The sequence below is a fragment of the Nyctibius grandis genome, chromosome 2 (genome assembly GCF_013368605.1).
Source record: "Nyctibius grandis isolate bNycGra1 chromosome 2, bNycGra1.pri, whole genome shotgun sequence".
Classification (NCBI taxonomy): domain Eukaryota; kingdom Metazoa; phylum Chordata; class Aves; order Nyctibiiformes; family Nyctibiidae; genus Nyctibius; species Nyctibius grandis.
In genome coordinates, this window is record NC_090659.1 from 34384199 (window position 1) to 34399084 (window position 14886).

The window sequence follows — 14886 nt, forward strand, 5'->3', positions numbered from 1 at the left end:
TTTTACCCCACATAAACAAAGAATCACAATCAAGGAAGAAAAAAAATCCCAACTTCAACGTCCTCTGTGAAGCTGATACTATAATATGTATAAAAAGGTGAAGGTCCTTGTTTAAGGTAACACAATCAATGGTGGAGAACAAAGCTGAAATCTTCTTGCTTCAAAATCCCACGTTCTGGACACCGCAGTCATCCCTCCCTTGAAATATAGTGAAACTTCTGCTCTTCTCCAGTTCAGACAATGCTAACATATAACAGAATTATTTTATACAACTATGTAGACTAGACAGCAAGACACGCCAGAGACCTGTAACAAATTAAATTTTAAAGTAAAGTGCCATTTCCTTGCTTGTGCTTCAGAAGGGAAAAACAGTTTTAACTTTTAGGTTTTCCGATGACAGCCAGTAGCTTTCCTTTTCTTTTTTTTTTTTAAATAATATTTTTATAGAAAACTATCGAGACTTCAACTGATAAACTGACTCATTTAGGAAAAACTAACATTTTGCTGAGTTAAAATGAAGTAAAATCTGAGCCAGCTTGCTCTATGTCAGCTCAGAGAGACAACGCAAAAGGCTTCTCTCAAGATTATAAAACAAAGAATGCTTCTGGGATTGGCAAGGATGTACCTTTTGTACCAGGTCCAACTATAGGTTAAACCAATACCATACCTCATCTCTAAAAACCATCAACAGCAGATACCCAAGGAATAGCATAAGAGAAAGCACACAGTAAAAGTTTTCCAGATTTTCCCAGTTTTTGGAAAGGGCTCAAGGACCTCCTGAATCACTGTCTCCATATTCAGTGGTAATGGATGCGTTACTACCCCCGTTCCAATGAATGTCAAGTGCTTTTCAAACCAATGTAAACTTTTAGCATCTACAACATCCTGAAGAACAACTACACACTGTATGAAAAAGTATCTTATTTTTCTTGAGCATATCAAAAAAAAAAAGATTTTCTTCTTTAATGCCTTCTAGTTCTTGTATCAGGAGAGACTAGGAATAATCATTCCGCATTCACCTTTTCCACGCCACTCATGATTTTACAGACCTCCATCACATCATCTGCAATCAAACTCTTTTCCAAACCACAGTCCTAATTTACTTAGGACTTGACTTTACTTGTTCCTTGCATGGAAACCACTACACATCTTTGCTGCCCTTCTCTGAATCTCTTCCAAGTCATTTTTGAAATGAGGGGGTGGGGGAAAATGGGAGACATGGGGAGGAAGATGAAACCAGTATTGCACACTGTATTCAGGATTCTAGACGAACGTGAATTTATACGGAAACAAGATGGTATTTACTGTCTTGTTCTCTGTTCTTTTCTTTCTGCAAGTTCTGTTTGCCTGGAGCACTACTGAGCATTTGAGCACTGAGCAGTCATTTCCAGAAAGATATTTATTATTATCCAAGAATTATAATTTTATTCTTCACTAGTAAATCAATATACACATTGTACGCAAAATTAAGATTGGGTTTTTAGCATCTGCATTACTTAACATTACTTGGCAGAGGATTTAATCTTCCATTGTTAACTGACAAGTCAACTTGTCAGTTGACTTGGTATCACAAGGTCTTTCTGCTACTCTTCTCAAACAGTTCCTGCTTTTACCACCCCTGAGCAGCTCAGCACCGTCAAACTCTGCATTTCAGATTATCAGCTGTTGATGTCTCTGCTGGGAATAGCGACTGTTTATTTTTGCCTCTGTTTCCAGAATTTTTTTTTTGTTGCTCCTGCAAAGAAGTTTAACCTAACCATACCAGGATTCCTCGTACTTTGACAGAAACATTACCAATCAGAGGACAACTCAAAAAGTTGCTTGCTTCCCTTCTCACTGGCTCTTTAACAAGCTGTCCCAACATTATTCTCTGGCAATGATTTCTACCTAATTTCCATGGTGGCAACTCAGGTTTCCAATTATTACCATGTTTCCTACCCTTCCAGTTGCCACAGTTCCACTCAGAGCACTCCTGTCACTATCATCTTCTTGCTTACAAGTCAATAATGAAAGCCTGCAGCTATATACCTTTTCTGGCTTTCATTTCCTGGAGATTCTGGTTTGCTGGCAAAGCAAATTTGTTAATAAGACATGACTTATGTTTTCTTTCCTCACTGGCATGGCCAAAACGGAATCTGTATTTTGTACCTCAGTAATCCAGCATACTGATTCAATATGATTATGTCAGTATCTTAGTCTAAAGTTAGATATTTGAGTTACTTTATTTTGAATGCTTTGGAACGTGTGTGGAGGGATACATAAACTTCAGTTTTCCATTTTCCAAAACCTTGTTAAAATTAGATTTGACTATGTCTACTCTTAAATGTTTTGGTTTTGTTTTTTATTAATTTGTCAATGTCTTTCCTATCATTTACTGGAGGATGCAGAGATTTTTTTGATTGATTGTTGTTGCAGCTTCTTCTCTAAAGGATCAGATAACCTGAACACTGTGTTCTGTCATGTTTGTCAGCTTTATCCCCTTCTTCAACTTAAAAATATATTCTTCTATAATCTTTTCAAGTGCTAGAAAGTCTGATTCAGGTTTTGGTTGGTTTTTAAGATGAAACCTCAATTCCTTTCCAAATAACTTCATTTATTCCAGAGACCTCTCTTCTTTCACCATTTCTCCAGCCATTTCATATCCTCAATATTATCCTACTTGGTGCCAAGCCCATCAAAAACTTCCTGTTGCTCTTGCAGAGAAAAGCTTTTATGCTCGTGTGGGCAGACCAGAAAAACTTTGTGGAGAACTTCATGCCAACAGCAAGGTGTAGAGCACTACCTAAAATGTGTGCTCAAGTCCATAATGCAGAAATGGAAAGAGTCCATTAAGATACGCAGTTAGGGTTCATTTCACCCAGTTTTGGAAATCTAAAAGCCTGACACCCTGTCTAAGCTAGTCACCCTATGATCTGTTGATATAGTAAATGGAGGAAGAAAAAAGCATCTCCAAAAAGCAATTCACCTAACATATTTTGGGATGAGGCAAACTTTGCTCTAGACTCTCTTAATAAAATAAGGGTACACTTAATGTCAGAGAAAGCTTTGTGGAAACAGTATGATCAGTGTATCTGATCACTATGTTTGAGTTTTATTGTTATGTAGATTAACAAGGTAAATCATTGCATATTTAATACTGCATGGTGAGAAAATTCCAAGAATTCAGAAATCTTCTGTGGATTTAACTTTGGTCTCTTGCACAACTGTTGCCCTAGGAGTCCTAGTACCACTCTCCTTGTCACATACAAATTATTTATGACAAATATTTCACAAGTGACATTAGAATGATAGATGCCACTCAACAAGACTGAGCTACTTCACCAGCAGATGCTTCATCATGAGAAGTCCTAATTTAGGACCTGACCTAACATAGGCACCTGACCTGTGTCTTCTGGAGTCAGCATACACAAATCAGCCTCAAGAGAAAAGCTAGTCCTTAGCTTTGGTTTTGCAAATGAACCTAAGATTTATTTCTAAAAGAGGAAGGTGATAATCTGTTGTCTCACATTTTTAAATATCTCAATTTTAATAGACATGGAATAACTTCCTACTGAAAAAAGCTACTCAAGAATAGCATTGAAATCTTCAGGCACTCACTTATGTGAGTACTGAGAATATCATTAGAGCCACTGTGAGGGAAAACACAAACACATTTCTGGAATTGATAATGAATTGTCACAGATCTTTCACTAAGTTCATTCTTAGAGACAAAAGCTATGCTCTGTGTGGAAAGCTGTTTATGCCATATTTGCTTATTATGTGGCATCTCTACCTTCCTGTGAAACATCTGGTAGCAGTCGGACACAAATAGGGCCTTAAAATACACAGCCAGGCACAGGGAGGTGCGGAGGGTGTCCTCATCCATTCCAAAACCCTCTTCTTCAAGAGCATAATTGTTTCAGCTGTAACTATGAAAAGCTTCTGTGTGCACAAAGAGAACACTCATGACTCAAAACATATTAAATGACTACATTTGAACTTTAAAACAATTTATTATACTAGAAAAACAAAGCATGGAAACTGCCAGATAGTAAGGTATTTAGTTAGGGAATGCAAGTGGCAACTGAAAAAACAAAGCCTGGGATGGGAGCAGCATCCCAACTTCAGCTGAGCAGAATACTCAAAAATAGACAACCATGAAAATAACGCATGATAAAAGTAACAGTGTGTTTTCTGCCACCTATTGGCATTTCTAGCTAACAATTAAGAAACAAAGGACTACACTCCACTTGCAAGGTACTGCTTCTATCGTCTTATAAGGGAATGCGTAGATGGTCTGCCCAAACTACCACTGAATAATGACATTTGAAGCAAGTTTCTTTATGCAATTGTTTTGGTCTAATACACTTACTGTTGAAGAAAGTGTTGGGAACTTTGTTGGTCACAAAATACAGGTGAAAAAGACTGAAAACCCCTCCTTAAACTAAAAACAATAGCTTAGGATAAAAATAAGCATTCTAATTCAACAGCTTACTGTTACACTTGTTTTTAACTACTAAGACATCATGATCAAAACGTACAACTTTCACTGAACAGTACATTTCTCAATAAACTATATTTAAAAACGGAGATCTAAGTTGTTGCCTGCAATAAAAAAACCAAACATGCTACGTAGATATTAACTAACTAAATGTCCCTTCAATTCATACAGAAAACAGTTAATGTCATTTGTATAGACTTCCTACCAGTTATAATTACCATTAAAGAGGTCTTTTCTTCTTTGTCACCTCTCTATTCAGGCCTTATTTGTGTGTGTTTGTACTTACTATCTGTTAATCTCTCTTAACATATGACAACAATAACTGTTGCTATTATGCATGGAAATTAAACACGTAGATAACTGTGTGAAGGGAGCTGTTTTGGAAAAAAGCAGTATCAGAAACATGTAGCTCTTTATATCTCTTATTTTGCTTTGATAATTAAGCCATAGCCTTGATTTGTTTTAAACAAAAAACTTTTCCATGGACATGCATGTTGCAATCAAATTCAATACATGCATTATGTTCTGATTCAATTTGTTCAAGTGCATTATTGTTAACCCTTATTTTATTCATGCCTGTCGTCTTCACTGACCAAACAAAACCAATCCTTAATTTCCCAGCACCTATCACTAAGTCTGTAAATTAATTTGCAATAGATCAAACAAAATCATAATAGGAAACCTTCAGTTTTGTTCTACTTGGTATCTGCAACACTGTGGGAAATGAAATACAAGTTGATAGGGGCGGAAAACAATCAACTAGCATTTCCAAACATTCTGTCTACAAATGTTTAGCTCATTTTAAAATATAAAAAAATTTATGCAAAAAAACCCTGAAGTAAATGCACAATATAAAAGAAAATCCGTGAAGAGTACTATGTCCACAAACTGTAGCTAATGGGGAGAAATTTGCAAGTCAAAAGTAATTTTCTTTCTTTGTAAGTGTGTTCTTGAGAATTAGCCTCTCACATTCTAGTGATCAACAAGCATTATAAATATTACCCCAAAATACAGAGGCAAGTGGTTTTGGAACAGCCTTTCAAACAGAAGTTGCAGGAGTCAACAACATACATCTATTGAACTTTAACTTAATAGTTTTTATAAATTACATTTCACAATGTAGCTTGGTTGCCTGCTACGGTAGAGGACTGGATGTGCTGCTCTATGACACTTCTGTTCTGTATCTGTTCCTGCCTTCAGACAGTCTGGATGCTGAGGGACTACAATGCTTTAAAAGTTCACATGGAATGAAAAAATGCGGTAGTAAAAAGGAGAAAGCTGCAAGCACTGAAAATCATTCAGAGGTCACTATCAGTCACTTGAAGTTGAATTTAAAATGTAATTAGTGCTTGCTTATTTACAATCTTACTCTCCATTGAAGACAATCTTAATGTGGATTTTTGAAAATGGGATCTTGGTGGATGACGTCCAATCTCCAGATGGCTGGGATACCTAACCTCAAGCACACTGGATCCCAAATCCATGGCTTTCTCACTGCAGAACTGAAATTATCACCTTAAGACATCAAACCCGCCAGAAGGGAAGTGTAGGAACACAACCTGGACATGCTTTCCTAGTCAACCAGCAGAAGCTTGCTGTTCATGTCATTGATCAGCAAACCAGCTTTTGAAAGGCTGAATGTGAGACAACACAACGAAAATTTTCTGATTCAGGCATCATTGTGAGTTACTAATCAAGCCACTTCAAACTGACATCTCCTTTCAGACTACTCTTACAAAAGCATATTATTTCCACTAATTCCAAGGCCAGAAGCTTCAAACCCCATTTTCCTGCCAATGTCCACTATTATGGATAGCATTGCCTAACAGGGCAAATCTGGTCGAAGTGGCTTTAAATCCCCTGGAAGGATGAGGTTCCACTGATAGCACATTACTGGGTAAACTATCAAGTATACCGATACCCCCATGCAATGTTAAAAGATAGATGATTTTAGGAAATATTTTATATGAAGTTTCTCATGGCAACAGCGGACTTGACTCAGTGACCTGAAAGTTATCAGTTCCACTTGCAATAACTTGTTCTACATTGCAGTTGTGTTCTCTCTGTTCCTCTGTTCTCTCTGTCTGTGTCGTCTGTAAATATCTGAATGTTTAGGGGAGCAAACAGACAAACGTTCCCTAGCAGTATACAGCACCTCAGGAATTAGAATTTGAGCCAAAACCTCTGTTTGCACATTCTTTGGTAAGCGTTTTGACTATTAGTAGCAGCTACATCTTTTAAGAATCACCTCACAATTTTACACTTGAAACATCAAAGGCAGTATCAATATCAACTTAAAGATGAGCTATTGCTGTAAAGTCAGGAAAGCTTTTCCGCTGTGTAACAGAAACCAAATAACTTTTAAGTAATTTCAACTTCTAATCTGTTTTTTTGCCTGTCCAGAACAAAGAAATACTCTAGTAATAACACTGACTTGATCCAATGCACTTGCACTGTGTTGGTGAGAGCTCAGCAGCAATGAAAACCTGAATGACAGTGTGGAAACTAGTGTCATGCACTGGAAATTCAGTAGACAACACAGACTTGAGTGTCCTGGTTAAGTGGAGAAGTTCCAGCTGACTGGAAATCAGCAAATGTAACGCCCATCTACAAGAAGGGTCGGAAGGATGATCCAGGGAACTATAGGCCTGTCAGCCTGACCTCGGTGACAGGCAAGGTGATGGAACAGATCATCCTGAGTGCCATTACACGGCACATGCAGGACAATCGGGGCATCAGGGCCAGACAACATGGATTCATGAAAGGCAGGTCCTGCTTGACCAACCTGGTCTCCTCCTATGACCAAGTGACCCGCTTAGTAGATGAGGGCAGGGCTGTGGATGTAGTCTATCTAGACTTCAGTAAGGCATTCCACACTGTCTCCCACAGCATCCTCCTGGACAAACTGGCTGCCCGGGGCTTGAATGGGTGGACTCTTAAATGGGTTAAAAACTGGCTGGATGGCCGAGCCCAGAGAGTGGTGGTGAATGGGGCAAAGTCCAGCTGGCGGCCGGTCACTAGCGGTGTTCCCCAGGGCTCTGTTCTGGGGCCGGCGCTGTTCAATATCTTTATAGATGATCTAGACGTAGGGATTGAGTGCACCCTCAGCAAATTTGCAGATGACACCAAGCTGGGTGGCAGTGTCGATCTGCTGGAGGGTAGGAAGGCCCTACAGAGGGATCTGGAGAGGTTAGATAGATGGGCCGAGACCAATGGCATGAGGTTCAACAAGAACAAGTGCCGGGTCTTACACTTTGTCCACAACAACCCCATGCAGCGCTACAGGCTGGGGGAAGAGTGGTTAGAAAGCGGCCCGGTGGAAAGAGACCTGGGGGTGCTGATCGACAGCCGGCTAAACATGAGCCAGCAGTGTGCCCAGGTGGCCAAGAAGGCCAATGGCATCCTGGCCTCTATTAGGAATAGTGTAGCCAGCCGGTCTAGGGAAGCGATCGTCCCTCTCTACTCGGCACTGGTGAGGCCGCACCTTGAATGCTGTGTCCAGTTCTGGGCCCCGCACTTCAAGAAAGATGTTGAGGTGTTGGAGCGAGTCCAGAGGAGGGCAAACAAGCTGGTGAAGGCTCTGGAGGGTATGATCTATGAGGAACGGCTGAGGGAGCTGGGGTTGTTTAGCCTGGAGAAGAGGAGGCTCAGAGGTGACCTTATTGCAGTCTACAACTACCTGAAGGGAGGTTGTAATGGAGTGGGAGTTGGCCTCTTCTCCCGGGCAACTAGCGATAGGACAAGAGGACACAGCCTCAAGCTTCGCCAGGGGAGGCTCAGATTAGACATTAGGAAGCATTTCTTCTCAGAAAGGGTCATTAGACATTGGAACGGGCTGCCCAGGGAGGTGGTGGAGTCACCATCTCTGGATGTGTTTAAGAAAAGAGTGGACATGGCACTTAGTGCCATGGTCTAGTTGACATGGTGGTGTCAGGGCAATGGTTGGACTCAATGATCCCAGAGGGCTCTTCCAACCTGACTGATTCTGTGATTCTGTGATTCTGTGACACCTACCAACCAGTGCTACATTCCCAAGAAGAAATGCCCTCAGGTCAGGGATGCTATCATAAATAGTGAAATAAGATTTTCCATGGGAAACTTTACCCATGTAGTGATGTGAAATCCAGCATAAATCAGGTTCCTCAGGCAACATCACAGTTTTTCCTGAGGAAATGTACCTGGTAAAAACCTCAGAAGACCTCTCTTCTAAAGAAACCAATTCTACTGCTGCTAGATACAAGAAAGGCATAGACTTATTCAATTTTTGAAAGGGTTTCTAAAGATGGAGGACTTGATGAGGCTAGGATTGGCATACTCAGAAACACACTATTCTCATCTGCACAAAAAGCAACTCTTTGCGGTATCCTGGTGCCTGCCTGCTTCATATACTTTCTCCATCTGCTTCTAGCTAGCTGCTTCATCCTGATTGTCCTTCCAGAGCAAGTACAAAGATACATCAGATAGCTGCTTGATCAGTCTTGTGGATGGAGTAATTTATCAGTGAGACTAGCAAAGTAGACTCAGTAGAGAACACTTTGATCAGGAGGGCTCCACACAGTTGATATCTTAAAACATCTGACTCGGTCAAGTCTATGCTTCTCGTAGACAGCCTGAGCAGAGACGGCCATTCCTTTGGAACTTGTAGCTACTAATACAAACAACCTGGAGACTGAATTATCTCAACTTACAAAGGACTGGATCAACATATGAAAGGAACACCTCATGATGTCTAAAAATCTGCCTCTGGGTCACCCACCCTGTTTGGGCAGGGGAAAGAAAAGACAAGGTGAAATTTGGAGATAATCTTGTCAGAAAGAAAACTGAGGGAAACCAAAAAGAATATCCTGTCACAGAAGAGCATCACATATGGAAAATGAGCCATCAGGCCTCCTTCCTTCTTCATCCATTAGCAAAATGACCACCATCAGAAATTAAGCCTTTATAAAATCCTGCAGCCGCCAACTTCTCTGAAGAAACAGACTTTTTTTTTTAGCTCTATAAAAGACTACCACCAGAAGCTAGCTCTGGAAATAGAAGGTGGGCCTGCAGCTTCACAGGTGAAGCATCTTATCCATTTTGATATTCTTCCTATCAATGATTATCTCCTTGATAAGGAATGAGCAGGCACACTCTATTGACAAGAATCATGCAAACCAACCCTAAAAACCAGAGTAATGGAATTAGAAGCAATCAGTGACGCAGAATTCTGGGTCAGTAACTTTTTCAGGATCCTGCAAGGCTTGATATTCCAAAAGCAAATCAAATATCAAGCACTAATAAAAAAAAATATATCAATCTGTGAGACCATGAGAAGGATCTCATTTTATCTTTGAAGGAAATCCAGCGGACCTGCAAAGCCCCTTCAATAAGTAGGTTCAGACATACTTAGATCTCAAAGTAGTATATGGATAGACATTGTTATTGATATACTAGTCATTCCAACATTCTTTTCCACTTTGCCAAAATTTTAACCAGAAATTACTGGAAAAGTTTCTCAATTTCTTTAATATGTTACTAGAAAGAGATGAAATTGTACTAAGTCAGAAGCTCTAATGTCAGGTTTAAGAAATCCTCTACTAGAGAAAAGATATGTCTGAATCTCATCCTAGAATCCAAATGTAAAAGAATTTAAAAATGAAGAGTTTGTGCAAGTTCTCTTGAGCTGCCAGGCATAACTGAAACTTTTAAGTAAAAAATCTCTTAAAACTAAGTTATCTAACATATTTATACTCAAATTTGAGTATATAAAACAAAGATGATCTTTGAGGATGTTTTGTTTTGAGGCTTTATACTGCTGTCCTAACTGTAACATTTAATCATGTCCCAATAATAAATTCCTTTGATATTTTCACAGACTCTTCAAATAAATTGTTTTATAAAAGGAGCTGGGTCAAGAGTCTATTATTGATGCTGGCTGACTAGAGCTTTTGTCTTTTTATTTTAAGTGGGATAGGTACCATGTTAAACATGCTGCCAAGCTTGTTCTAGCTGAAAGGAAAGATATTGCAGCATATGCTCAGAATGTTGAAGCAGCTTAGGGTTGCATAATTTCCTTTATAAATTTATCTTACAGCTTAAATCCCTTACCCAGGGAATGCCTGTATCATGTTATTTGGTATTTTGTTAGGTGTGTACATTTGGCTTTAAATTCCAAGAAGCAATGCAAATAGTTTTAGTAACTATTATAGTAACAATGACTTAAATTTGTTCCTGAAATTTATACACAAAGCTAACCATAGTGTATTAAGAGACCTGATGATAGATCCAGTGTGGTATATGACTATGTGGATCATAAGTTAAGATAAGGAACCATTTAATCAACTCACTCTTGGCCATTGACTTGACATTCATTTTTCTTTTTCTGTACAGTAAATATTGTAGCTAGTTCCCCATCCAGAAAAAATAGGTTACATTTTCGAGTATTTTTAGAGTCTGATTCTACTTGATCATCCTATTCAGGAAAAAAGTAAACAGGGACCATGGCATTTCACACTCCATTTCATGCTGCCTCACTTCAATGGAAGCTGAAGATACGATTTCAATTTTTTTCTGAAGCACTTCCTCATTTTCAGAACTTCTTGAGTTTTGGCCTGTATAACTGATCTGAATTCAGCTGTGGAACAGAGTGGATAAAAACTTCTTATAAAGAAAGGAAATTCCTTTCCTGTATGGTTCCTTCTGCTCCTCTTGAATTCAGCATTATCGAGGCTGATTAATGGATAGACGCGATCTTTCAGGAAAAATACAAAACTGTCTCTTAAATGAAAGAACAGTAACAAGGCAATATGAATTGCTTTTGAAAGTGTACTACTTGAAAGCAGTCCAGATCTTGGACACCTCCAGATCCTGGAGATGGTTGGTTATATATCTGGTATTATTATCACAAGAACCACATTAAAGAATGTTATGTTGGTGTCTTAGCCAACAACTTCCTAGTGGAAGGCAAATGATCACTTTACCACCCAACGAGACAGTACTGCTGGTAAAAGAGAAGGATACCCTCTCCAAAATAATATCTACCGAAACCTCCTGTTCTCAGAGACACTTGTATCTGTTGTCTCAGTTCCCCACTGGAAAGCTGCCAGCCCAAACTGACTGAAAGGCAACTGGAGTCAATGGGAACCACACCTTCGAAGGACCAGATTGTGAAGGTCCAAAGCAACTAGACAAACTGTAACTGAGGGCAATGCAGCTACGCTAACTTGCTACCTTAAAGAAAGCACGAGGGAGGAAACAAATACTACTTGAGTTTCTCAGCAGAACACAAAGTGTCCTTCTATCTTGAAAAAGCCGATGATACTAGAATGATAGAAGCACTGATGTGGGTTCCAGGTGGCCATTACGAAAAGTGAAGCTCACCTTTTGCACCCAACTGCTCCGATCTAAAACACCCAAGAAAAGACCCAAACCTAGTTCCCTTTGGATATTATGAAAAACGGACATAAACTTGAGAGGATTTAGCCTACGACAAAATTCTGTCCCATAAGCATACTTTTTAGGAGTTCTTTCAGTACTTGCATACCTCAAGGTCCTATCAGTAATGCATCGCTCTTGCGATGCAAAGTTAGCCACAAAATGTCATATGCCTATTTCTAGGCAACTGAAAATGAAAGTTTGTAAATTTTCAGGAATGATATTTTGTTATTTGGATACTCCAAAATAATAGAACTTGAATTGCTTTCTAATCCAGAACCGAAAAAAAAATTGAAAGAAACCACCCAAGACTGAAAGAAAACTTCATTAATCTCTAGAAAATATTACTCTCAGCAGTATCTGCCATATCAGTTTGACTGTTAAAAATCTTGGGGTGGTGGTGGGGGAATCAAAGCAAGAGATAACAGAAGAAGTAAGAAATGCACCCTACTCCCCGCCCCCCCCCACCCCCGCAAAAATCCCATATGTTCAAGGCAATGTAAAAAATGCTTAAACAAAATTATCAAAGACGACAGAAGTGAAAAGTATCTTGTAGGTCAATGTAAGAGTTTTACATGTTATTAAAAATTGATTTTTTTTTTAAAAAAGTAAGACATCTTTAAATGCACAGTCACATGTCATTTCATACAAGTTATTTGGAACTTATTGATCTCATTTGTGCAAAGACCAGGCTCTGTCATCAGCCTGCTGAAAGGATAATAGAGCACTCCAAACCCTTATGATAGGTTTGATGCAAACAGTGGCCCTCATTTAAACACATGTAATAGCACCACAAGTGGACAAATTCCAAACTTAACAGTTGTACATTATAAACTAAATTAGCAAGTATGTTCTGCTTTACTTCACATCAAAGCCAATACCTTAGTCTTCTTATCTTTAATAAAATAAGGTTCTAGGCACCAAAATATGCGCCCCAAAACATTAAAACGTTCAGCACAAGTGTTCATAGGCTAACGTACTGCTCACAAAGAGGACCAAGCACTTACCAACAATATTATTTTACTTAAGACAATCTGAAAACAGCTAAACTGGATTTCAAGCAAGCAACTGGGGTAAGGCATACTTAAAATGACTACATATGGAAAACTACTTTTAGAAAAGGATCAGTGAAAGATGTCTTACGTATTTCTGTATGGAGAGCTAAAACCTCTAGAAGGATATTCAAGTCCATTCTGCAAAATGTTCTCCCTATTCATACAACTCAAAGGAAGCCACATTCTTAGGCTATAATACGTCACAACTAAGCACAGTACCTTGGTTCAGAAAAAATTCTGCTTTGGCTGTCAACTGTCAACAAAGCACAAAGAGCTCATACAGCCCATCCATGTATTTGTTAAAGAATCTAGCAATGTACAAACATTAAGAACTCAAAAAATTTCTTAAAATCTGGGCCTCTACTTTGGTTAGAAAGCTAAAAACACTGTACTCCCCCACCTTCTTCCACAATTCCGCCCTCTTCTCCCTCCCCTCAAACATTTGTACAGTCCTTGAATTTCTTCCTCTGTCACAGACTTGTCTTGTAGGAAGTTCAATATGACATTAGACGTAATACAGAACACACAGAGATTTTACACATGTACTTGGCAATAACAGTAAGGTTTGTCAACTCAAGTATACATTTCAAGTTGGTAAAGAGACAAAAAGATTGTTTATGTAAAACATTTATCTTTGCAATGTGGTTATGAACATCTCTCAATAATGAAGGAGTTAATGCAGTTCTGAAAACTTTAAAAATGGTAATGCACATACATACATAGATACCTAAGTTTAGAGGAGCTCAACAGAGTGAAAGGTAATGGCAGAGAAAGTGGTCTCAACAGTCTGGTCACCTTAAAGTAGAAAAGTTTAAAGCATCACTAAACAATGTTTGTTCATTTAAGTTTAATTATTTTCTCCTTGAGAATGGCACTAATGAAACTGAATATCTTTCATGGTTTCGAAGAGCAGTCTGAATGGTCTGTAAACAGGACTGGGGGCAGACAAGAGAACTGGCTGAGCCGGGGGGTTGCTAGGTGATGCAGAATGTAAACCCACAAACTTATTCAGGTTTACTTTGCTTTCATGCTGCTCTCACACAGGCTCTCCAAAGTTTTAAGAATTAATTTCCAGGTAGCTATTTAAAAACAAAAAGTAGAATAATTAAAAAAGAAAAACCCTTAATCCTCTTCACCTCTTCCCTCCCCCCTGCCATAGGAAAAAATAGGAAAGAGAAAAGGAAATTCACAGCATTAAAGCGCAGGAAATCCATCACAGTGTTTTGAATATGACGACAGGAAGAGGATCATTCCCTCTGTATATTTGTACGTAATTATTGAGGATTGGGGATTATGAAGAACTTTTAATCTTTTCAGAATAATTTTTTGTAAATGTAAATAAAAATTATTTCTGGAGCAATATGTTGTCCCTTTAAAGTACTTAAACTGAAAATAAAGTCATATTTACTAATATTTCCACTGCAGATTACAAAAGCAAACTTCTCAGTATAGCCATGTGTTTCTACCCCCATCCTTTTCAGAGCTGCAGTTATTTTTTTTTTACTTTTTTTCTAAAGTATCTGATCAGAGACTGTCCGGTAAGAGCACTTTATTAGATCATCAGTCAGAGGGTTTTACAAGCACCAAGAGCTATGGGCTCAAATGCAGCACATCAGTTTTAATAGCCGAAGGTCTAATAGTAAACTGCAGATACTGCTGAGAACTTTCCATGCACTGAACTCTTGAAAAAGCACCATCTCTCAAGCTTAAATGCAGCTGCCTCTTTCAATGCCGCAAATGGGTAAATTTGACAAAAAAGCCACCATTAAGACTACATGAAAGGCTCAAGACAACATCCTTTCAATGCTTTGTACTTCAGTAATCAGATGTACTTACTCACCCCCTCCCCCAAACCCGATCAAGAACTATTTCTGAATGGTAGGAAATAATTCCACTTTGTACATCTTTTAGTTAATCAAGACTTTCTATTCAGCAATT

At 38.7% G+C, this 14886-nt stretch overlaps 1 protein-coding gene across 1 annotated transcript in view; it reads right to left on the minus strand.

Annotated features, from left to right (window-relative positions):
- The window catches only part of POLA1 (DNA polymerase alpha 1, catalytic subunit), a 216212-nt gene that overhangs the window by 71505 nt on the left and 129821 nt on the right, over positions 1–14886 (minus strand). The window lies entirely within an intron of this gene.